Consider the following 26,500-nt stretch of genomic DNA (forward strand, 5'->3'; position numbering starts at 1 on the left):
ATACTCAGGATAGAGTGGAACATAGAACGGGGACAGAGAGTAAAGGGAGATACCCGGGATAGAGGGGAATATAGAACGGGGACAGAGAGTAAAGGGAGATACCCGGGATAGAGGGGAATATAGAATAGGGACAGAGAGTATAGGGAGATACCCAGGATAGAGGGGAATATGGAACTGGGACAGAGAGTAAAGTGAGATACTCAGGATAGAGGTTAATATAGAACGGGGACAGAGAGTAAAGGGAGATACCCTGGATAGAGTGGTATATAGAACGGGGACAGAGAGTAAAGGGAGATACCCGGGATAGCGGGGAATATAGAACGGAGACAGAGAGCAAAGGGAGATACCCGGGATAGAGGGGAATATAGAACAGGGACAGAGTAAAAGGGAGATACCCGGGATAGAGGGGAATATAGAACGGGGACAGAGAGTAAAGGGAAATACCCGGGATAGAGGGAAATATAGAACGGGGGCAGAGAGTAAAGGGAGATACCCTGGATAGAGTGGAATATAGAACGGGGACAGAGTAAAGGGAGATACCCGGGATAGAGCGGAATATAGAACGGTGACAGAGAGTAAAGGGGGATACCCAGGATAGAGGGGGATATAGAATGGGGACAGAGAGTAAAGGGACATACCCGGGAGCGAGCGGAATATCGAACGGGGACAGAGAGTAAAGGGAGATACCCGGGATAGAGGGGGATATAGAACGGGGACAGAGAGTAAAGGGAGATACCTGGGAGAGAGGGAATATAGAACGGGGACAGAGAGTAAAGGGAGATACCCGGGATAGAGGGGAATATAGAACGAGGACAGAGAGTAAAGGGAGATACCCAGGATAGAGGGGAATATAGAACGGGGACAGAGAGTAAAGAGAGATACCCAGGATAGAGGGGAATATAGAACGGGGACAGAGAATAAAGGGAGATACCCAAGATAGAGGGGAATATAGAACGGGGTCAGAGAGTAAAGGGAGATGCCAGGATAGAGGGGAATATAGAACGGGGGCAGAGAGTAAAGGGAGATACCCTGGATAGGGGGGTCTATAGAACGGGGACAGAGAGTAAAGGGAGATACCCGGGATAGAGGGGAATATAGAACAGGGACAGAGAGTAAAGGGAGATACCCGGGATAGAGGGGAATATAGAAAGGGGACAGAGAGTAAAGAGAGATACCCGGGATAGAGAGGAATATAGAACGGGGAGAGAGAGTAAAGGGAGATATCCGGGATAGATTGAATATAGAACGGGGACAGAGAGTAAAGGGAGATACCCGGGATAGAGGGAATATAGAACGGGGACAGAGAGTAAAGGGAGATACGCGGGATAGAGGGGAATTTGGAACGGGGACAGAGAGTAAAGGGAGATGCACGGGATAGAGGGGAATATAGAACGGGGACAGAAAATAAAGGGAGATACCCGGGATAGAGGGGAATATCGAACGGGGACAGAGAGTAAAGGGAGATACTCGGGATAGAGGGGAATATAGAACGGGGACAGAGAGTAAAGGGAGATACCCGGGATAGAGTGGAATATAGAACGGGGACAGAGAGTAAAGGGAGATACCAATCATAGAGTGGAATAAAGAACGGGGTCAGAGAGTAAAGGGAGATACACGGGATGGAGGGGAATATTGAACGTGTACAGAGAGTAAAGTGAGATACCCGGGATAGAGGGGAATATAGAACATGGACAGAGAGTAAAGGGAGATACCCGGGATAGAGGGGAATATAGAACGTGGGAGAGAGTAAAGGGAGATACCCGGGATAGAGGGAAATATAGAACGGGGACAGAGAGTAAGGTGAGATAGCCGGGATAGAGGGGAATATAGAACGGTGACAGAGAGTAAAGGGAGATACCCGGGATAGAGGGGAATATAGAACGGGGAAAGAGAGTAAAGGGAGATACCCGGGATAGAGGGGAATATAACACGGGGACAGAGAGTAAAGGGAGATACCCGAGATAGAGGGGAATATAGAACGGTGACAGAGAGTAAAGGGAGATACACGGGATAGAGGGGAATATAGGACGGGGAAAGAGAGTAAAGGGAGATACCCGGGACAGAGGAGAATATAGAACGGGGACAGAGAGTAAAGGGAGATACCCGGGATAGAGGGGAATATAGAACGGGGACAGAGAGTAAAGGGAGATACCCGAGATAGAGGGGAAAATAGAACGGGGACAGAGAGTAAAGGGAGATACCCGGGATAGAGGGGAATATAGAACGGGGACAGAGAGTAAAGGGAGATACCCGGGATAGAGGGGAAAATAGAACGGGGACAGAGAGTAAAGAGAGATACCCGGGATAGAGGGAATATAGAACGGGGACAGTGAGTAAAGGGAGATACCCGGGATAGAGGGGAATATAGAACGGGGACAGAGAGTAAAGGGAGATACACGGGATAGAGGGGAATATAGAACGGGGACAGAGAGTAAAGGGATATACCCGGGATAGTGGGGAATATAGAACGGTGACAGATAGTAAAGGGAGATACCCGGGATAGAGGGGAATATAGAACGGGGACAGAGAGTAAAGGGAGGTACCCGGGATAGAGTGGAATATAGAACGGGTAAAGAGAGTAAAGTGAGATACCCGGGAGAGAGGGGAATATAGAACGGGGACAGAGAGTAAAGGGAGATACCCGGGATAGAGCGGAATATAGAACGGGGACAGAGAGTAAAGGGAGATACCCGGGATAGAGGGGAATATAAAATGGGGACAGAGAGTAAAGGGAGATACCCGGGATAGAGGGGGATATAGCACGGGGACAGAGAGTAAAGGGAGATACCCGGGATAGAGTGGAATATAGAACGGGGACAGAGAGTATAGGGAGATACACGGGATGGAGGGGAATATAGAACGGGGACAGAGAGTAAAGTCAGATACCCGGGATAGACGGGAATATAGAGCAGGGACAGAGAGTAAAAGGAGATACCCGGGATAGAGGGAGATAAAGAACGGGGACAGAGAGTAAAGGGAGATAACTGGGATAGAGGGGAATATAGAACGGGGACAGAGAGTAAAGGGAGATACCCGGGATAGAGGGGAATATAAAATGGCGACAGAGAGTAAAGGGAGATACCCAGGATAGAGGGGGATATAGCACGGGGACAGAGAGTAAAGGGAGATACCCGGGATAGAGTGGAATATAGAACGGGGACAGAGAGTATAGGGAGATACACGTGATGGAGGGGAATATAGAACGGGGACAGAGAGTAAAGTGAGATACCCGGGATAGACGGGAATATAGAGCAGGGACAGAGAGTAAAAGGAGATACCCGGGATAGAGGGGGATAAAGAACGGGGACAGACAGTAAAGGGAGATAACTGGGATAGAGGGGAATATAGAACGGGGACAGAGAGTAAAGGGAGATACCCGGGAGAGAGCGGAATATACAACGGGGACAGAGTAAAGGGAGATTCCCGGGATAGAGGGGAATATAGAACGGGGACAGAGAGTAAAGGGAGGTACCCGGAATATAGTGGAACATAGAACGGGGACAGAGAGAAAAGTGAGATACTCAGGATAGAGGGGAATATAGAACGGGGACAGAGAGTAAAGGGAGATACCCTGGATAGAGTGGAATATAGAACGGGGACAGAGAGTAAAGTGAGATACCCGGGATAGGGGGGAATATAAAACGGGGACAGATAGTAAAGGGAGATACCCGGGAGAGAGCGGAATATAGAACGGGGACAGAGAGTAAAGGGAGATACCCGGGATAGAGGGATATATAGAACGGGGCAGAGAGTAAAGGGAAATACCCTGGATAGAGTGGAATATACAATGGGGACAGAGAGTAAAGTGAGATACTCAGGATAGAGTGGAACATAGAACGGGGACAGAGAGTAAAGGGAGATACCCGGGATAGAGGGGAATATAGAACGGGGACAGAGAGTAAAGGGAGATACCCGGGATAGAGGGGAATATAGAATAGGGACAGAGAGTATAGGGAGATACCCAGGATAGAGGGGAATATGGAACTGGGACAGAGAGTAAAGTGAGATACTCAGGATAGAGGGTAATATAGAACGGGGACAGAGAGTAAAGGGAGATACCCTGGATAGAGTGGTATATAGAACGGGGACAGAGAGTAAAGGGAGATACCCGGGATAGCGGGGAATATAGAACGGAGACAGAGAGCAAAGGGAGATACCCGGGATAGAGGGGAATATAGAACAGGGACAGAGTAAAGGGAGATACCCGGGATAGAGGGGAATATAGAACGGGGACAGAGAGTAAAGGGAAATACCCGGGATAGAGGGGAATACAGAACGGGGGCAGAGAGTAAAGGGAGATACCCTGGATAGAGTGGAATATAGAACGGGGACAGAGTAAAGGGAGATACCCGGGATAGAGCGGAATATAGAACGGTGACAGAGAGTAAAGGGGGATACCCAGGATAAGGGGGATATAGAATGGGGACAGAGAGTAAAGGGAGATACCCGGGAGCGAGCGGAATATCGAACGGGGACAGAGAGTAAAGGGAGATACCCGGGATAGAGGGGGATATAGAACGGGGACAGAGAGTAAAGGGAGATACCTGGGAGAGAGGGAATATAGAACGGGGACAGAGAGTAAAGGGAGATACCCGGGATAGAGGGGAATATAGAACGAGGACAGAGAGTAAAGGGTGATACCCAGGATAGAGGGGAATATAGAACGGGGACAGAGAGTAAAGAGAGATACCCCGGATAGAGGGGAATATAGAACGGGGACAGAGAATAAAGGGAGATACCCAAGATAGAGGGGAATATAGAACGGGGTCAGAGAGTAAAGGGAGATGCCAGGATAGAGGGGAATATAGAACGGGGGCAGAGAGTAAAGGGAGATACCCTGGATAGGGGGGTATATAGAATGGGGACAGAGAGTAAAGGGAGATACCCGGGATAGAGGGGAATATAGAACAGGGACAGAGAGTAAAGGGAGATACCCGGGATAGAGGGGAATATAGAAAGGGGACAGAGAGTAAAGAGAGATACCCGGGATAGAGAGGAATATAGAACGGGGAGAGAGAGTAAAGGGAGATATCCGGGATAGATTGAATATAGAACGGGGACAGAGAGTAAAGGGAGATACCCGGGATAGAGGGAATATAGAACGGGGACAGAGAGTAAAGGGAGATACGCGGGATAGAGGGGAATTTGGAACGGGGACAGAGAGTAAAGGGAGATGCACGGGATAGAGGGGAATATAGAACGGGGACAGAGAGTACAGGGAGATACCCGGGATAGAGGGGAATATAGAACGGGGACAGAGAGTAAAGGGAGATACACGGGATAGAGGGGAATAAAAACAGGGACAGAGAGTAAAGTGAGATACCCGGGATAGAGGGGAATATAGAACGGGGACAGAGAGTAAAGGGAGATACCCGGGATAGAGGGGAATATAGAACGGGGACAGAAAATAAAGGGAGATACCCGGGATAGAGGGGAATATCGAACGGGGACAGAGAGTAAAGGGAGATACTCGGGATAGAGGGGAATATAGAACGGGGACAGAGAGTAAAGGGAGATACCCGGGATAGAGTGGAATATAGAACGGGGACAGAGAGTAAAGGGAGATACCAATCATAGAGTGGAATAAAGAACGGTGTCAGAGAGTAAAGGGAGATACACGGGATGGAGGGGAATATTGAACGTGTACAGAGAGTAAAGTGAGATACCCGGGATAGAGGGGAATATAGAACATGGACAGAGAGTAAAGGGAGATACCCGGGATAGAGGGGAATATAGAACGTGGGAGAGATTAAAGGGAGATACCCGGGATAGAGGGAAATATAGAACGGGGACAGAGAGTAAGGTGAGATAGCCGGGATAGAGGGGAATATAGAACGGTGACAGAGAGTAAAGGGAGATACACGGGATAGAGGGGAATATAGGACGGGGAAAGAGAGTAAAGGGAGATACCCGGGACAGAGGGGAATATAACACGGGGACAGAGAGTAAAGGGAGATACCCGGGATAGAGGGGAATATAGAACGGGGACAGAGAGCAAAGGGAGATACCCGAGATAGAGGGGAAAATAGAACGGGGACAGAGAGTAAAGGGAGATACCCGGGATAGAGGGGAATATAGAACGGGGACAGAGAGTAAAGGGAGATACCCGGGATAGAGGGGAAAATAGAACGGGGACAGAGAGTAAAGGGAGATACCCGGGATAGAGGGAATATAGAACGGGGACAGTGAGTAAAGGGAGATACCCGGGATAGAGGGGAATATAGAACGGGGACAGAGAGTAAAGGGAGATACACGGGATAGAGGGGAATATAGAACGGGGACAGAGAGTAAAGGGATATACCCGGGATAGTGGGGAATATAGAACGGTGACAGATAGTAAAGGGAGATACCCGGGATAGAGGGGAATATAGAACGGGGACAGAGAGTAAAGGGAGGTACCCGGGATAGAGTGGAATATAGAACGGGTAAAGAGAGTAAAGTGAGATACCCGGGAGAGAGGGGAATATAGAACGGGGACAGAGAGTAAAGGGAGATACCCGGGATAGAGCGGAATATAGAACGGGGACAGAGAGTAAAGGGAGATACCCGGGATAGAGGGGAATATAAAATGCGGACAGAGAGTAAAGGGAGATACCCGGGATAGAGGGGGATATAGCACGGGGACAGAGAGTAAAGGGAGATACCCGGGATAGAGTGGAATATAGAACGGGGACAGAGAGTATAGGGAGATACACGGGATGGAGGGGAATATAGAACGGGGACAGAGAGTAAAGTCAGATACCCGGGATAGACGGGAATATAGAGCAGGGACAGAGAGTAAAAGGAGATACCCGGGATAGAGGGAGATAAATAACGGGGACAGAGAGTAAAGGGAGATAACTGGGATAGAGGGGAATATAGAACGGGGACAGAGAGTAAAGGGAGATACCCTGGAAAGGGGGGAATATAGAACGGGGACAGAGAGTAAAGGGAGATAACTGGGATAGAGGGGAATATAGAACGGGGACAGAGAGTAAAGGGAGATACCCGAGATAGAGGGGAATATAGAACGGGGACAGAGAGTAAAGAGAGATACCCGGGATAGAGGAGAATATAGAACGGGGATAGAGAGTAAAGGGAGATACCCAGGAGAGAGGGGAATATAGAACGTGGACAGAGAGTAAAGGGAGATACCCGGGATAGAGGGGAATATAGAACGGGGGAGAGAGTAAAGGGAGATACCCGGGATAGAGGGAAATATAGAACGGGGACAGAGAGTAAAGGGAGATACCCGGGATAGATTTGAATATAGAACGGGGACAGAGATTAAAGGGAGATACACGGGATAGAGGGGAATATAGAACGGGGACAGAGAGTAAAGGGAGGTACCCGGGATAGAGTGGAATAGAGAACGGGGACAGAGAGTAAAGTGAGATACCCGGGAGAGAGGGGAATATAGAATGGGGACAGAGAGTAAAGGGAGATACCCGGGATACAGCGGAATATAGAACGGGGACAGAGAGTAAAGGGAGATACCCGGGATAGAGGGGAATATAAAATGGGGACAGAGAGTAAAGGGAGATACCCGGGATAGAGGGGGATATAGCACGGGGACAGAGAGTAAAGGGAGATACCCGGGATAGAGTGGTATATAGAACGGGGACGGAGAGTATAGGGAGATACACGGGATGGAGGGGAATATAGAACGGGGACAGAGAGTAAAGTGAGATACCCGGGATAGACGGGAATATAGAGCAGGGACAGAGAGTAAAAGGAGATACCCGGGATAGAGGGGGATAAAGAACGAGGACAGAGAGTAAAGGGAGATAACTGGGATAGAGGGGAATATAGAACGGGGACAGAGAGTAAAGGGAGATAACTGGGATAGAGGGGAATATAGAACGGGGACAGAGAGTAAAGGGAGATACCCGAGATAGAGGGGAATATAGAACGGGGACAGAGAGTAAAGAGAGATACCCGGGATAGAGGGGAATATAGAACGGTGACAGAGAGTAAAGGGAGATACCCGGGATAGAGGTGAATATAGAACGGGGAAAGAGAGTAAAGGGAGATACCCGGGATAGAGGGGAATATAGAACGGGGACAGAGAGTAAAGGGAGATACCCGGGATAGAGGGGAATATAAAACGTGGACAGAGAGTAAAGGGAGATACCCAGGATAGAGGGGAATAAAGAACGGGGACAGAGAGTAAAGGGAGATACCCGGGATAGAGGGAAATACAGAACGGGGACAGAGAATAAAGGGAGATACCCGGGATAGAGGGGAATATAGAACGGGGACAGAGAGTAAAGGGAGATACCCGAGATAGAGGGGAATATAGAGCGGTGACAGAGATTAAAGGGAGATACCCGGGATAGAGGGGAATATAGAACGGGGACAGAGAGTAAAGGGAGATACCCGAGATAGAGGGGAATATAGAACGGGGACAGAGCGTAAAGGGAGATACACGGGATAGAGGGGAATATAGAATGGGGACAGAGAGTAAAGGGAGATACCCGGGACAGAGGGGAATATAGAACGGGGCACGAGAGGAAAGGGAGATACCCGGGATAGAGGGGAATATAGATCAGGGACAGAGTGTTAAGGGAGATACCCGGGATAGAGGGGAATATAGAACGAGGACAGAGAGTAAAGGGAGATACCTGGGATAGAGGGAAATATAGAACGGGGACAGAGAGTAAAGGGAGATACCCGGGATAGAGGGGAATATAGAACGGGGACAGAGAGTAAAGGGAGATACCCGGGAAAGAGGGGAATATAGAACGGGGACAGGGAGTATAGGGAGATACACGGGATAGAGGGGAATATAGAATGGGGACAGAGAGTAAAGGGAGATACCTGGGATAGAGGGAAATATAGAACAGGGACAGAGAGTAAAGGGATATACCCGGGATAGAGGGGAATATAGAACGTGGACAGAGAGTAAAGGGAGATACCCGGGATAGAGGGGAATATAGAACGGAGACAGAGAGTAAAGGGAGATACCCGGGATAGAGGGGAATATAGAACGGGGGCAGGGAGTACAGGGAGATACCCGGGATAGAGGGGAATATAGAATGGGGACAGAGAGTAAAGGGAGTTACCCGGGAGAGAGGGGAATATAGAATGGGGACAGAGAGTAAAGGGAGATACCCGGGATAGAGGGGAATATAGAACGGGGACAGAGAGTAAAGAGAGATACCCGGGATAGAGAGGAATATAGAATGGGGACAGAGAGTAAAGGGAGATACCCGGGATAGAGGGGAATATAGAACGGGGACAGAGAGTAAAGGGAGATGCCCGGGATAGAGGGGAATATAGAACGGGGACAGAGAGTAATGGGAGATACCCGGGATAGAGGGGTGTATAGAACGGGGACAGAGAGTAAAGTGAGATACCCGGGATAGAGGGGAATATAGAACGGGGACAGAGTGTAAAGGGAGATACCTGGGATAGAGGGGAATATAGAACAGGGACAGAGTGTAAAGGGAGATACCCGGATAGAGGGGAATATAGAACGGGGACAGAGAGTAAAGGGAGATACCCGGGATAAGGGGGGAATATAGAACGGGGACAGAGAGTAAAGGGAGATACCCAGGATAGAGCAGAATATAGAACGGGGACAGAGAGTAAAGGGGGATACCTGGGATAGAGGGGAATATAGAACGGGGACAGAGAGTAAAAGGAGGTACCCGGAATCGAGTGGAATATAGAACGGGGACAGAGAGCAAAGTGAGATACTCAGGATAGAGGGCAATATAGAACGGGGACAGAGAGTAAAGGGAGATACCCTGGATAGAGTGGAATATAGAACGGGGACAGAGAGTAAAGTGAGATACCCGGGATAGAGGGGAATATAGAACGGGGACAGAGAGTAAAGGGAGATACTCAGGATAGAGTGGAACACAGAACGGGGACAGAGAGCAAAGGGGGATACCCGGGATAGAGGGGAATATAGAACGGGGACAGAGAGTAAAGGGAGATACCCGGGATAGAGGGGAATATAGAATGGGGACAGAGAGTATAGGGAGATACCCAGGATAGAGGGGAATATGGAACTGGGACAGAGAGTAAAGTGAGATACTCAGGATAGAGGGGAATATTGAACGGGGACAGAGAGTAAAGGGAGATACCCTGGATAGAGTGGAATATAGAACGGGGACAGAGAGTAAAGGGAGATACCCGGGATCGCGGGGAATATAGAACGGAGACAGAGAGCAAAGCGAGATACCCGGGATAGAGTGGAATATAGAACGGGGACAGAGTAAAGGGAGATACCCGGGATAGAGGGGAATATAGAACGGGGACAGAGAGTAAAGGGAAATACCCGGGATAGAGGGGAATATAGAACGGGGGCAGAGAGTAAAGGGAGATGCCCTGGATAGAGTGGAATATTGAACGGGCACAGAGTAAAGGGAGATACCCGGGATGGAGGGGAATATAGAACGGTGACAGAGAGTAAAGGGGGATACCCAGAATAGAGGGGGATATAGAATGGGGACAGAGAGTAAACGGAGATACCCAGGAGAGAGCGGAATTTAGAACGGGGACAGATAGTAAAGGGAGATACCAGGGATAGAGGGGGATATAGAACGGGGACAGAGAGTAAAGGGAGATACCTGGGATAGAGGGAATATAGAACGGGGACAGAGAGTAAAGGGAGATACCCGGGATAGAGGGGAATATAGAACGGGGACAGACAGTAAAGGGAGCTCCCGGGATAGAGGGGAATATAGAACGGGGACAGAGAGTAAAGGGAGATACCCGGGATAGAGGGGAATATAGAACGAGGACAGAGAGTAAAAGGGAGATACCCGGGATAGAGGGGAATATAGAACGGGGACAGAGAGTAAAGGGAGATATCCAAGATAGAGGGGAATATAGAACGGGGTCAGAGAGTAAAGGGAGATACCCGGGATAGAGGGGAATATAGACCGAGGGCAGAGAGGAAAGGGAGATACCCTGGATACCGGGGTATATCGAACGGGGACAGAGAGTAAAGGGAGATACCCAGGATAGAGCGGAATATAGAACAGGGACAGAGAGTAAAGGGAGATACCCGGGATAGAGGGGAATATAGAAAGGGGACAGAGAGTAAAGAGAGATACCCGGGATAGAGAGGAATATAGAACGGGGAGAGAGAGAAAACGGAGATACCCGGGATAGAGGGGAATATAGAACGGGGACAGAGAGTAAAGGGAAATACCCTGGATAGAGTGGAATGTACAATGGGGACAGAGAGTAAAGTGAGATACTCAGGATAGAGTGGAACACAGAACGGGGACAGAGAGCAAAGGGGGATACCCGGGATAGAGGGGAATATAGAACGGGGACAGAGAGTAAAGGGAGATACCCGGGATAGAGGGGAATATAGAACGGGGACAGAGAGTATAGGGAGATACCCAGGATAGAGGGGAATATGGAACTGGGACAGAGAGTAAAGTGAGATACTCAGGATAGAGGGGAATATTGAACGGGGACAGAGAGAAAAGGGAGATACCCTGGATAGAGTGGAATATAGAACGGGGACTGAGAGTAAAGGGAGATACCCGGGATCGCGGGGAATATGGAACGGAGACAGAGAGCAAAGCGAGATACCCGGGGTAGAGGGGAATATAGAACGGGGACAGAGTAAAGGGAGATACCCGGGATAGAGGGGAATATAGAACGGGGACAGAGAGTAAAGGGAAATACCCGGGATAGAGGGGAATATAGAACGGGGGCAGAGAGTAAAGGGAGATGCCATGGATAGAGTGGAATATAGAACGGGCACAGAGTAAAGGGAGATACCCGGGATGGAGGGGAATATAGAACGGTGACAGAGAGTAAAGGGGGATACCCAGAATAGAGGGGGATATAGAATGGGGACAGAGAGTAAACGGAGATACCCGGGAGAGAGCGGAATATAGAACGGGGACAGAGAGTAAAGGGAGATACCCGGGATAGAGGGGGATATAGAACGGGGACAGAGAGTAAAGGGAGATACCTGGGATAGAGGGAATATAGAACGGGGACAGAGAGTAAAGGGAGATACCCGGGATAGAGGGGAATATAGAACGGGGACAGACAGTAAAGGGAGCTCCCGGGATAGAGGGGAATATAGAACGGGGACAGAGAGTAAAGGGAGATACCCGGGATAGAGGGGAATATAAACGAGGACAGAGAGTAAAGGGAGATACCCGGGATAGAGGGGAATATAGAACGGGGACAGAGAGTAAAGGGAGATATCCAAGATAGAGGGGAATATAGAACGGGGTCAGAGAGTAAAGGGAGATACCCGGGATAGAGGGGAATATAGAACGAGGGCAGAGAGGAAAGGGAGATACCCTGGATACCGGGGTATATAGAACGGGGACAGAGAGTAAAGGGAGATACCCGGGATAGAGGGGAATATCGAACAGGGACAGAGAGTAAAGGGAGATACCCGGTATAGAGGGGAATATAGAAAGGGGACAGAGAGTAAAGAGAGATACCCGGGATAGAGAGGAATATAGAACGGGGAGAGAGAGAAAAGGGAGATACCCGGGATAGAGGGGAATATAGAACGGGGACAGAGAGTAAAGGGAGATACCCGGGATAGAGGGAATATAGAACGGGGACAGCGAGTAAAGGGAGATACCCGGGATAGAGAGGAATTTGGAACAGGGACAGAGAGTAAAGGGAGATACACGGGATAGAGAGGAATATAGAACGGGAACAGAGAGTAAAGGGAGATACCCGGGATAGAGGGGAATATAGAACGGGGACAGAGAGTAAAGGGAGATGCACGGGATAGAGGGGAATAAAAACAGGGACAGAGAGTAAAGTGAGATACCCGGGATAGAGGGGAATATAGAACGGGGACAGAGAGTAAAGGGAGATATCCGGGATAGAGGGGAATATAGAACGAGGACAGAGAGTAAAGGGAGATACCCGGGATAGAGGGGAATATAGAACGGGGACAGAGAGTAAAGGGAGATATCCAAGATAGAGGGGAATATAGAACGGGGTCAGAGAGTAAAGGGAGATACCCGGGATAGAGGGGAATATAGAACGAGGGCAGAGAGGAAAGGGAGATACCCTGGATACCGGGGTATATAGAACGGGGACAGAGAGTAAAGGGAGATACCCGGGATAGAGGGGAATATAGAACAGGGACAGAGAGTAAAGGGAGATACCCGGGATAGAGGGGAATATAGAAAGGGGACAGAGAGTAAAGAGAGATACCCGGGATAGAGAGGAATATAGAACGGGGAGAGAGAGAAAAGGGAGATACCCGGGATAGAGGGGAATATAGAACGGGGACAGAGATTAAAGGGAAATACCCTGGATAGAGTGGAATGTACAATGGGGACAGAGAGTAAAGTGAGATACTCAGGATAGAGTGGAACACAGAACGGGGACAGAGAGCAAAGGGGGATACCCGGGATAGAGGGGAATATAGAACGGGGACAGAGAGTAAAGGGAGATACCCGGGATAGAGGGGAATATAGAACGGGGACAGAGAGTATAGGGAGATACCCAGGATAGAGGGGAATATGGAACTGGGACAGAGAGTAAAGTGAGATACTCAGGATAGAGGGGAATATTGAACGGGGACAGAGAGTAAAGGGAGGTACCCTGGATAGAGTGGAATATAGAACGGGGACAGAGAGTAAAGGGAGATACCCGGGATCGCGGGGAATATAGAACGGAGACAGAGAGCAAAGCGAGATACCCGGGATAGAGGGGAATATAGAACGGGGACAGAGTAAAGGGAGATACCCGGGATAGAGGGGAATATAGAACGGGGACAGAGAGTAAAGGGAAATACCCGGGATAGAGGGGAATATAGAACGGGGGCAGAGAGTAAAGGGAGATGCCCTGGATAGAGTGGAATATAGAACGGGCACAGAGTAAAGGGAGATACCCGGGATGGAGGGGAATATAGAACGGTGACAGAGAGTAAAGGGGGATACCCAGAATAGAGGGGGATATAGAATGGGGACAGAGAGTAAACGGAGATTCCCGGGAGAGAGCGGAATATAGAACGGGGACAGAGAGTAAAGGGAGATACCCGGGATAGAGGGGGATATAGAACGGGGACAGAGAGTAAAGGGAGATACCTGGGATAGAGGGAATATAGAACGGGGACAGAGAGTAAAGGGAGATACCCGGGATAGAGGGGAATATAGAACGGGGACAGACAGTAAAGGGAGCTCCCGGGATAGAGGGGAATATACAACGGGGACAGAGAGTAAAGGGAGATACCCGGGATAGAGGGGAATATAGAACGAGGACAGAGAGTAAAGGGAGATACCCGGGATAGAGGGAAATATAGAACGGGGACAGAGAGTAAAGGGAGATATCCAAGATAGAGGGGAATATAGAACGGGGTCAGAGAGTAAAGGGAGATACCCGGGATAGAGGGGAATACAGAACGAGGGCAGAGAGGAAAGGGAGATACCCTGGATACCGGGGTATATAGAACGGGGACAGAGAGTAAAGGGAGATACCCGGGATAGAGGGGAATATCGAACAGGGACAGAGAGTAAAGGGAGATACCCGGTATAGAGGGGAATATAGAAAGGGGGCAGAGAGTAAAGAGAGATACCCGGGATAGAGAGGAATATAGAACGGGGAGAGAGAGAAAAGGGAGATACCCGGGATAGAGGGGAATATAGAACGGGGACAGAGAGTAAAGGGAGATACCCGGGATAGAGGGAATATAGAACGGGGACAGCGAGTAAAGGGAGATACCCGGGATAGAGAGGAATTTGGAACAGGGAAAGAGAGTAAAGGGAGATACACGGGATAGAGAGGAATATAGAACGGGAACAGAGAGTAAAGGGAGATACCCGGGATAGAGGGGAATATAGAACGGGGACAGAGAGTAAAGGGAGATGCACGGGATAGAGGGGAATAAAAACAGGGACAGAGAGTAAAGTGAGATACCCGGGATAGAGGGGAATATAGAACGGGGACAGAGAGTAAAGGGAGATACCCGGGATAGAGGGGAATATAGAACGGGGACAGAGAGTAAAGGGAGATAACCGGGATAGAGGGGAATATAGAACGGGGACAGAGAGTAAAGGGAGATACCCGGGATAGAGTGGAATATAGAACGGGGACAGAGAGTAAAGGGAGATACCCGGGATAGAGTGGAATATAGAACGGGGACAGAGAGTAAAGGGAGATACACGGGATGTAGGGGAATATAGAACGGGGACAGAGAGTAAAGTGAGATACCCGGGATAGAGGGGAATATAGAACATGGACAGAGAGTAAAGGGAGATACCCGCGATAGAGGGGAATATAGAACGTGGGAGAGAGTAAAGGGAGATACCCGGGATAGAGGGAAATATAGAACGGGGACAGAGAGTAAAGTGAGATACCCGGGATAGAGGGGAATAAAGAACGGTGACAGAGAGTAAAGGGAGATACCCGGGATAGAGGGGAATATAGAACGGGGAAAGAGAGTAAAGGGAGATACCCGGGATAGAGGGGAATATAGAACGGGGACAGAGAGTAAAGGGAGATACCCGGGATAGAGGGGAATATAGAACGGGGGCAGAGAGTAAAGGGAGATACCCGGGACAGAGGGGAATATAGAACGGGGACAGAGAGTAAAGGGAGATACCCGGGATAGAGGGGAATATAGAACGGGGACAGAGAATAAAGGGAGATACCCGGGATGAAGCGGTATATAGAACGGGGGCAGAGAGTAAATGATGGGCCCCAGTTTCAGGTACTCTCTGCGGGTCCCAGTCTAACCTAGAAACATAGAACGGTTACACCACGGAAGAAGGCCATTCGCCCCGCCGAGCCCGTGCCGGCTCTCTGCAAGAGCACTTCAGGTAATCCCATTTTCCCGCCCTTTCCTCTTAGACCTGCATGCTTTTCTTCAGGTGCTTATCCGATGCCCTTCTGAAAGCGGTGATTGAGTCTGCATCCACCACCCTTTCAGGCATTGCTTTCCAGATGCTATCCACTCGCTGAGTATTTTTTTTTCCAACGTCGCCTTTGGTTCTTCTGCCAATCACCTTAAATCTGTGTCCTCTGGTTCTCGACCGCTCTTACAATGGGAACCATTTCTCTCTGTCAACTCTGTCCAGACCCCTCATGATTTTGAATGCCTCTTTCAAATCTCCTCTCAATTTGTTCTACTCCAAGGAGAGCAACGCCAGCTTCTCCAGTCTATCCACGTAACTGAAGTCCCTCATCCCTGGAAACAACCTCGTAATCTTTCCTGTACCCTCTCTAAGAGCTTCACATCCTTCCTAATGTACAGTGTCCTGAATTGGACACAAACTCCAGTTGTGGCCAAACGAGTGGTTTATACCAGTTCACCATAATGTCCAAGCTTTGTCCTCTATAGCTCTATTGAGGAAGCCAATGATTCTGTAAGCTTTTTCAACCGCTTTTTCAATCTGTCCTGCCACCTTAAACGATTTGCACACATATACCCCTCGGTCTCTCTGTTCATGGACCGCCTTTAGGATTGTACCCTTTAGTTTATATTTGATCTACTCTTTCTTTCTACAAAAATGTATCACTTCGCACTTTTCTGCATTAAATTACATGTGCCACGTGTCCACCCATTCCACCAGCCTTTATATATCCTCTTGAAATCTCTCACCATCCTCCTCACTGCTCACTATCCACCCAAGTTTGTGTCATTTGCAAATTTTGAAATTATGCCCTGTACACCCACATCCAAGTCATCAATGGCCCAGAAATTCGGGTCTCCGCGGGTGAGTACGCACGGGTTTCTCACGCGTGGGCCCGATGGGAGGTGCCGGTTTCTTGCATGCACTGCGCATGCGGCGGGAAACCGGCACTTCCGTTCCTCTGAACGAAGGGGTTCAGAGGTCGAACGCGTGCGCGCGGGAGTCTGCGCTTGCGCTTTGAACTTACGTTGTTTTTCAGGTTTTTCTGTGAGGGTAAGTCTTTAGATTTTAGAAATGTAAAAACGAGGCGTAAGGCCTGCATTTTAAAAGGTAAGTGGTCAATTAATTAAAATTAAAACTTTTTTCCACAGGTTTATTATTTTTAAATACTTTAAAGCAAGGTAAGTTTCGTTTTAGCCCCGTTTTAATATAAAATTATTTTTAAAAATTTAAATTATTGTTTAAAATAGTTATTTAATGTAATTTATAGCTTATTTAAAAAGTGTGAAGATTTTTTAAAATTTATTTGAAGGTTTACTACTATTTTGGGGCCGTAGTATGTATAAGTTTTGACAGGTCTTCCTGTCACTACTTATGAATGGGCTTTTCCCTGCTCCGATTGGCTGCCCATGGCCCACGTGATCCCAGGGGACGCATCGCACTAACTATGCCCCTGGGATATGCAAGCACAGTGCGCCGGCAGCTGGGCCAGACCCCGGAGCGGAATTCCACAGGAGCCCACAGCTCAATGGCCGGCGCGCAAGGTTAGTGCAGGTCGGGGGCTTGCACCCACGGGGAGCCCCCGACTCGAATTTCTGGTCCAATATATATCAAGAAAAGCAATGATCCTAGAACTGACATCTGGGGGACACCACTGTCATGTGGGAGAGAGAAAAAAAGGAAAGGCGGGTGGAAAGGGAAGACCCAAAACAAGGGCCCTATTACATTTTTACTTATACTTTTTTCTACCCCTTTGTTTTGGGTCTTCCCTTTCCCCCCCTCTCCTTTTTTTCTCTCTCCCACATGGCAGCTGTGTCTCATCCTGCCAGTACACTTCACACCTAATCCTAGCCGTCTTTTGTCTCCACTTGTCCTATTACCATCTCGTCTGGTTTTGATTACCTCTTAATGTCTCTGTTACTTCTTTTGTTCTATTGCAGCCCTGCCTTCGATCTATTTTATTTCCTTTCCAGTTTTGAAAAAGGGTTTCGACCCGAAACATCAACTCTAATTTTTCTCCACGGATGTTGCCTGGCCTGCTGAGTTTTTCCAGCATTTTCTGTTGTTATTTCAGATTTTCAGCATCTGCAGCATTTTGCTATCGTACGAGTATAAACTGACTGGCCTGTAGTTGCTGAGTTTATCTTTTCACCCTTTTTTGAACAAAGTTGTAACATTTGTAATTCTCCAGTCCTCTGTCATTATCCCCGTCTCTAACGAGCATTGGAAGATTATGGCCTGTACCTCCGTGATTTCCCCCTTCGCTTCCCGCAGCGTCCTAGCATGCATCCCATCTGGTCCTGGTGATTTATCTATATTAAGCACAGCCAGCCAATCTAGTACCTCCTCTTTATCAATTTTAACCCATCCAGTATCTCCTCTACCTCCTCCTTCACTACGTCTATGGCAGCATCTTCTTCCTTGGTGAAGACAGATGCAAAGTACTCATTTAGCACCTTAGCCATGTCCTCTTCCTCCATGCGAAGTTCTCCTTTATAGTCCCCAATTCGCCTCACCCCTTCTCTTACCACCTGTTTACTATTTATATGCCTATAGTAGACTTTAGGATTACCTTTTTTGTTAACTGACATTCTATTCTCAAACCCTCTCGTTTCCCCTCTTATTTTGTTCTTCACTTCTCCTCTGAACTTTTTATATTTAGTCTGATTCTCAGAATTATGCTAGAACTCACATCAGTCATATGCGCTCTGTTTCTGCTTCATCTTACTCTCTTTCTCTTTCGTCATTCAGGGAGCGCTGATGTTAGTTGCCCTACCTTTCCCCTACTGGGAATGTATCTCGACTGTACTCGAACTATTTACTCTTTAAAGCCAGCCCATTGTTCAATTACAGTTTTGTATGCTAATCTTTGAATGCAGTTTACCTGGGCCAGATCCGTTCTCATCCCACTGAAATAGGACTTCCTCCAATTAACTAATTTAAAGCAAGATTGTTCCCTTTCATTTTCCATATCTCATCTAAATCTTATGACAATATGATCACTGTTTGCTAAATATTCACGTACTGACACTTGCTCCACTTGACCTACCTCATTCCCCAGAACAAGATCCAACAATGCCTCCTTCCTCGTTGGATGGGAAACATAATGATTAAGAAAGTTCTCCTGAACACATTTCAGAAATTCTTCTCTATCTCTGCCCTTTACTATCCCAGTTTATATTAGGATAGCTGAAATCCTCCAAAATTACTACTCTATATTTCTTGCATCTCACTCTAATTTCTCTGCAAAATTGGCTCCTCCATATTTTTACCAATAGTTGGTGGTCTATAGAATACACCTAGTAGTGTAATGGAACCTTTATTATTTCTTAACTCTAGCCATGTAGATTCTGTCCTTGACCCCACCAGGACATCCTCTCGCTCCAGCACTGTAACATTCTCCTTCACCACCTCCTATCTTTCCTTCCCTATCTTTCCTGATCACCTTATATCCAGGAATATATATTACACAATCCTGCCCTTGTTTGAGCCAGGTCTCCGTTATTGCCACAACATCTTATTCCCATGTGGCTATTTGCGCCTGCAGCTCACCAACATTGTTTACTATGCTTTGTGCGTTCACATACATACATTGTAAACCTGTGTTAGACCATCCTGTGTTCTCTCTTATTCTGACCCCACCTGATATCTTACTGTTTATTAATTTAACGTTATCCGTCTCTCACACACCTTTGTGTTTCTCCATTCTAATGTAACATCCTGTTTTCCATCCCCCTGACAAATTATTTTCAACCCTCCAAAACAGCACTAGCAAACCTCCCCGCGAGGGTATTGGTACTGGCTCTGTTGAGGTGCAACCCGTCCGGCCTGTACAGGTCCCATATTGCCCAGAAAAGGACTCAATGCCCCAGGAATCTGAAGCCGTCTCTCCTGCACCATCTCACCAGCAACGCATTCATCTGCTCTATCCTTCTATTTCTATAATCACGCGTGGCACCGGGAGTTATCCAAAGATTATTACATTTGAGATCCTGCTTTATAACCTCATTCCTAACTGCCTAAAATCTGCCTGCAGGACCTCATTCCTCTTCCTACCTATGTTGTCCATACCAATATGAAGCATGACCTCTGGCTGTTCAACCTCCCCCCTCAGAATGTTCTGCAGCCACTCGGTGATACCCTTAACCCTGGCACCAGGGAGGTAACATACCATCCTGGAATCACATCTGCAACCGCAAAAACGCCTTTCTGCTCGCCTAACATGAATCGCCGGCAACTATTGCTTTCACTATCTTCCTCTTCCCTCCCACCCCACACCCCGCCCCCCCCCACTGTACAGCTGAGACGCCCATGGTGCCATGGAATTGGCTCCTGCTGTACTCCCCAGTGGAACCATCCTCCTCTTCTGTCTGGCATTCACCCAATCCCTCTCTGCCGGTGCACTCATTAGCTGCGGGATGACCACCTCCTGAAACGTGCTATCCACGTAGCTCTCAGCCTCGCAGCTGCACCACATTGACGCCAGCAGCTGCTCAAGCTCCGAAACCTGGAGTGCGAGCTCCTCCAGCTGATGTCACAACCTGCACACATTGTGACCTCTGACATAAGGGGTGTTCTACGCGGAGTGAACACACGAAAGGCTGCTGGACCGGATAGCATCCATGGACGGGTACTCAAGGAATGTGATCAGCTGGCTGATGTCTTCACCGCCATCTTCAATCTGTCATTGGCCCAGGCAGTAGTCCCTACATGCTTCAAGACCGCTACCATTATTCCTGTGCCAAAACAAACGGCTGTGACGTGCCTGAACGACTATCGACCTGTCGCACTCACACCCATCATAATGAAGAGTTTCGAGAGACTGGTCCTGGCTCACATCAAAGCCAGTGTTCCCGCCTCTCTTGATCAACACCAGTTTGCCTATCGTGCAAACAGTTCAACGGAGGATGCAATCACAACTGCTCTACACTCGGCACTGAATCACTTAGATGGTAAGGAGACCTACATCAGAATGCTGTTCATAGACTACAGCTCAGCATTCAACACTATCATCCCCAACAAGCTGGCCACCAAACTCCAAACTCTTGGCCTGAACACTTCCCTCTGCAACTGGACCCTGGACTTCCTAACAAACAGACCCCAGTCTGTCAAATTAGGTAACCACACCTCCCCCCCCGACCCTGAACACGGGGGCCCCACAAGGATGTGTGCTGAGCCCCCTCCTCCACTCCCTCTTCACCCACGACTGTGTGGCTGTTCATGGTTCCAACACCATCATCAAGTTTGCGGATGATACCACGGTAGTAGGCCAGATCACCAACAACGATGAGTCAGCCTACAGGGAGGAGGTCCAGCATCTCGTGAAGTGGTGCGCCGATAACAACCTGGCCCTTAACATCAAGAAAACCAAAGAAATCATTGTGGACTTCAGGAAGTCTAAAGGCGGAAGTCACACCCCCATCCTCATCAATGGGGCTGTGGTGGAAAGGGTGCACAGCTTTAAGTTCCTTGGAGTCCACATCACGGAAGACCTCTCCTGGTCCCTCAATACCTCCTCTCTGGTGAAGGCGGCCCAGCAGCGCCTATATTTCCTAAGGAGGCTGAAGGGATGTAACCTGTCACCCCTGATCCTCTCTAACTTTTACCGCTGCACAATAGAGAGCATCCTGACAAACTGTATCACAGTATGGTATGGCAGCTGTAGCTACTATGACCGGAAAGCCCTGCAGCGGGTAGTCAAAACTGCCCAATGCATTACCGGCACCCGGCTACCGACCATAGAGCACATATACCAGAAACGCTGTTTACGGAGGTCACGGTCCATCATCAAAGACCCTACCCACCCCAGCCACAGTCTGTTCGCCCTCCTGCCATCTGGGAGACGATACAGATGCATTCGCACCCGTACGACCAGATTTAGGAACAGCTTCTTTCCCAGGGATGTCATCCTACTGAACTCCACAAATAAACTCTAAAGCCTGCACATCTGCCAATGCACTTTATTATGGTTATGTTTATGTTAATGTATTAGAAGACAAATGTATGTTGAATGTTTAAATGTCTTAATCTAAATGTACACTCTCGGGAGCCGCAAGCCTACATTTCGTTGTACTGCACTTGTGCACTAACAATGACAATAAAAGTTGATTTGATTTGATTTTGATTTGATTTTGGGAAGCACCCTGGATTAACCACATGGGACAGGATGCGCATTCCGCGGGATTGAGCTGCCCTGCCATGCCACTGTTTATTCAACTATTAACTAATTTACAGAAAATTAAGAATAATGAGTAATTAATTCAGGTTATTAATATAATGTTGTAAAAAGTTACTAATTTAATATAGTATTAACTGTTACTAATTTAATGTAGTATCAACTGTTACTAATTTAATATAGTATTAATTGTTACTAATATAATATAGTTTTAACAGTTACTAATTTAATACAGTAATAAAAGTAACTAATTTAATGGAGTATTAACTGTTACTAATTTAACATATTATTATTATTAACAGTTACTAATTTAACATAGTACTAACAGTTACTGATCTCCAAGCTCCTGCTTTAACCCTAACCAGCTATTTAACCCCGGTCTCTAACTTGAAGAGCAGAAACACGGTGTGACCTTTCCCAACCAGCCAGTTCCCAGTCTTTGTGTCAGTTAATAAGAGCCATCAGTTCAGGGGCTGACTCTGTGATTGTTGTTCCAGTTCTGGTGGATGGCAGATTCCCGAGACTCAGGTTCCAAAGCATCGCTGCTCCACACACGCCCCAGGCTGGTTAAAGGGTAATTTCAGACTTTATAATCTCAGATTTACATTCACTGTCCAGCACTGTTCACCTCGGTTACATTCTTCAATATTTACAAACCTCGTTTCAGGTTCTCATCCCACCGTGGGGCAGGGAGAAGTGGAGAGGACAGTTTGTTTTACCTGGGATGGAAATCTCTGTTACTGGGCCCGGGAGATAAAGATCAGAAACTGCACCAGTTACTTCGTTTATGAGTTGAAGCCGACAACCGAGTGTCGCTTGGCTTATTGCACAGGTACATGGGGGAGGGCAAAGGTCAGGAACTAGAGGGTGGGGGGAGAATGTCAGGAACTCTGGAGGCAAATGTCAGGAATTCAGGGGTGCAAAGTTCAGGTACTCGGAGAGGGCAAAGGGCAGGAATTCGGCGGGTGGAAAGTTCAGTAACTCGTGGCTGCAAAGGTCACGAACTCGGGTGGGGAAAGGTCAGGAATTCGGGGGTGCAGAGGTCAGGAAATCGAGGTGGCAAAGTTTAGGAACTAGAATGGCAAAGGCCTAGAACTCGGGGGGGCAAAGGTCAGGAACTAAGGGGGGCAAAGTTCAGGAATTCGTGGCGCAAAGGTCAGGAATTCAGGGAGAAAATGTCAGGAATTCTCGGGAAAGGCCAAGAACTCATGGAGGGGCGGGGGGGAAAAGTTCAGGAACTCGGGCTGGAGAGAATGTCAGGAACCCCGTGTGGGCAAAGTTCAGGAAATCGGTGGGGGGCCAAAGGTAAGGAACTCAGTGGGGGGGCAGAGAAGTTCACAAATTTGGGAGGGGCTGGTGGGAGGGAAGGTTAGGAACTTGGGCAGGGGGAGATGTTCAGGAACTCGGGAGACGGGAGAAAAGCACAGGAACTTAGTGGGAGTTGGGGGATGAGACCAATGAAGGTCAGGAACTTTGTCAGGTGGAGGAGATCACGGTCGTTGAGGTGGGGGGATATGTCAGGAGCTTTGGCTGGGGTGAGAATGTCAGGAAATTGGGCGGGGGAGTAGGTCAGGCACTTGGGCAGTGAGCGGGAGGATGTCAGGAAGTTGGGCGAGGGTGACAAGGAGGTAAGGAACATGTTTGCGGGTTGGATAAGGTCTTAACCCGCTTGGGTGAGCCCGGCCTGTTCCAAGTGAGCTCTGTTCAGCCTGGAGTAGGCAGTTAGAATGGCTCGAATTACAATTTGCAACGTAACTCGAGAGAGAGGATCTGATTACACATTCCAGAGACACTGCTGGTGAGTCTTGTCCTCCAAGGGGACCAATGAGCAATCAGGACTTGTCCTCCAAGGGGACCAATCAGAACTTTTGGTGTTGCGAATAATCATGTCCGATTTGAAGTAATCCAGGAGAGTGACTCTAGGATATCCCTTGTCATCAACAGAAATAAGAAAGTTACACGCCTTGATGTAAGGGACACAACGCACAAAGGAACTGGAACACAAAGTGTACTTTTCACCAAAGCTATAGGGAGCCGAATCAGACGCTGTTCTCCGTGTCTATCGGACACTCTGTTCCCTGCGGTGCCCACTGATCACGATAGACGCCCAATGTAGCGCTGGGCACCGCACGCTCCCTCTTCAGGCTTTTCAGGTCACGGGGAATGGGGTTGGATGATTATGGAATTTATAAAGACTGTTGTTGGACATTCTCTGGACTCTAGTACCAGCCTAATGACCTATTCTGGTGTTCTCCACTCTGCACTCTCCCATGTCTCTCTTCCTTTATTGCAAATCCCAAGACTGTCCCAAATCAGGAACCCGAGGAACAATCGACTCGTGAATCAGCTAACAGTATATCCACTATTCCAGCGGGGTCTGCAGACTCAGGTCTCTGCTTTGTGGGGTCCATTTTAAGCAGCCTGTTCACCCAGTGTAACTGCTGAAATAATCTGTCCTCAGATTTAACCAGTATCTTCGTGAGAGGTGCGGGATGTACTGACTGTTGAATGGGTATAAGGAGACCAAGAACAATGGGATGCAAGGACTGAAGAGAGGGTGAGGAGAAGTGTGAGGGGAGTGGGATGAATTGACTCCGGGGAATAGGTGTAGTGACAGAGGGGAGTGGGCTGTAGTGACAGAGTAAAGTGGGCTGCGGTGACAGAGGGGAGTGGGTGGCAGTGATTGATAGGAGTGGGCTGCAGTGACTAAGGTGTGGAGGCTGCAGTGAGTGAGGAGAGTGGGATGTAGTGACTGAGGGGGGTGGATTGCAGTGACTGAGGGGAGTGGGATGCAGTGACTGAGGGGAGTGGGCTGCAGTGACTGAGGGGAGTGGGATGTAGTGTCAGTGTGTAATGGGATGTAGCGTCAGGGTGTAATGGGATGTAGTGTCAGTGTGTAATGGGATGTAGTGTCAGAGTGTAATGGGATGTAGTGTCAGAGTGTAATGGGATGTAGTTTCAGAGTGTAATGGGATGTAGTGTCAGAGTGTAATGGGATGTAGTGTCAGAGTGTAATGGGATGTAGTGTCAGAGTGTAATGGGATGTAGTGTCAGAGTGTAATGCGATGTAGTGTCAGAGTGTAATGGGTGGTAGTGCCAGAGTGTAATGGGATGTAGTGTCAGAGTGTAACGGGATGTAGTGTCAGAGTGTAACGGGATGTAGTGTCAGAGTGTAACGGGATGTAGTGTCAGAGTGTAATGGGATGTAGTGTCAGAGTGTAATGGGATGTAGTGTCAGTAGAATGGGATGAAGTGTCTGAGGGGAGTGGGGTGTAGTGTCTGAGGGGAGTGGGGTGTAGTGTCTGAGGGGAGTGGGATGTAGTGTCTGAGGGGAGTGGGATGTAGTGTCTGAGGGGAGTGGGATGTAGCCTCTGATGGGAGTGGGATGTAGTGTTCGAGGGGAGTGGGATGTAGTGTCTGAGGGGAGTGGGATGTAGTGTCTGAGGGGAGTGGGATGTAGTGTCTGAGGGGAGTGGGATGTAGTGTCTGAGGGGAGTGGGATGTAGTGTCTGAGGGGAGTGGGATGTAGTGTCTGAGGGGAGTGGGATGTAGTGTCTGAGGGGAGTGGGATGTAGTGTCTGAGGGGAGTGGGATGTAGTGTCTGAGGGGAGTGGGATGTAGTGTCTGAGGGGAGTGGGATGTAGTGTCTGAGGGGAGTGGGATGTAGTGTCTGAGGGGAGTGGGATGTAGTGTCTGAGGGGAGTTGGATGTAGTGTCTGAGGGCAGTGGGATGTAGTGTCTGAGGGGAGTGGGATGTAGTGTCTGAGGGGAGTGGGATGTAGTGTCTGAGGGGAGTGGGATGTAGTGTCTGAGCGGAGTGGGATGTAGTGTCTGAGTGGAGTGGGATGTGGTGTCTGAGGGGAGTGGGATGAAGTGTCTGAGGGGAGTGGGATGTAGTGTCTGAGGGGAGTGGGATGTAGTGTCTGAGGGGAGTGGGATGTAGTGTCTGAGGGGAGTGGGATGCAGTAACTGAGGGGAGTGGGCTGCAGTGACTGAGGGGAGTGTGATGCTGTGACTGAGGGGAGTGTGATGCAGTGACTGAGGCGGGTGGGCTGCACTGACTGAGGGGAGCGGAAGTGGATGATTTTGGTTTATATAATGATTGGTGTCTGACAATCTCCAGACTCCAGTACCAGCCTGATGACCTGCACTGGCGATCTCCACTCTGCCATCTCCCATGTGTAACTACATTTATTACAGATCCAGAGACATCCCCACCTCAGGAACCCGAGGAACAAACAATGTGAGAGTCCACTGAGCATTCGTCCACTATTCCAGTAGGGTCTGCCGCCTCAGGTCTCTGCCTTGTGGGGCCAATACTAAGCAGCCAATGCAACTGCTGAAATCCTCTTTCCCTCAGATTGAAGCAGTCTCTTTCTGAGGGGAGTGGGACGTGGAGACTAATGTGTGTATGATGATGAGACTGAGAGGATTTGGTTGCAGTGACTGATCGAATTGCGATGTAGTGACTGAGGGCAGTGGGATTTAGTGACTGATAGAAATGGGATGTAGTGACTGAGGGCAGTGTGATGTAGTT

At 48.7% G+C, this 26,500-nt stretch overlaps 1 long non-coding RNA gene and 1 pseudogene across 1 annotated transcript in view; one reads left to right on the plus strand and one right to left on the minus strand.

Moving 5' to 3' along the window:
- LOC147091441 (uncharacterized) overlaps window positions 1-26,500 on the minus strand; it is a 347,011-nt gene that overhangs the window by 63,858 nt on the left and 256,653 nt on the right. The window lies entirely within an intron of this gene.
- The window catches only part of LOC147091445 (uncharacterized), a 106,129-nt pseudogene continuing 103,771 nt past the window's right edge, over window positions 24,143-26,500 (plus strand).

Source organism: Somniosus microcephalus, unplaced genomic scaffold (genome assembly GCF_052327205.1).
Source record: "Somniosus microcephalus isolate GS21.2 unplaced genomic scaffold, FLI_Smic_1.0 unresolved_chr3, whole genome shotgun sequence".
In the NCBI taxonomy this organism is placed as follows: Eukaryota; Metazoa; Chordata; class Chondrichthyes; order Squaliformes; family Somniosidae; genus Somniosus; species Somniosus microcephalus.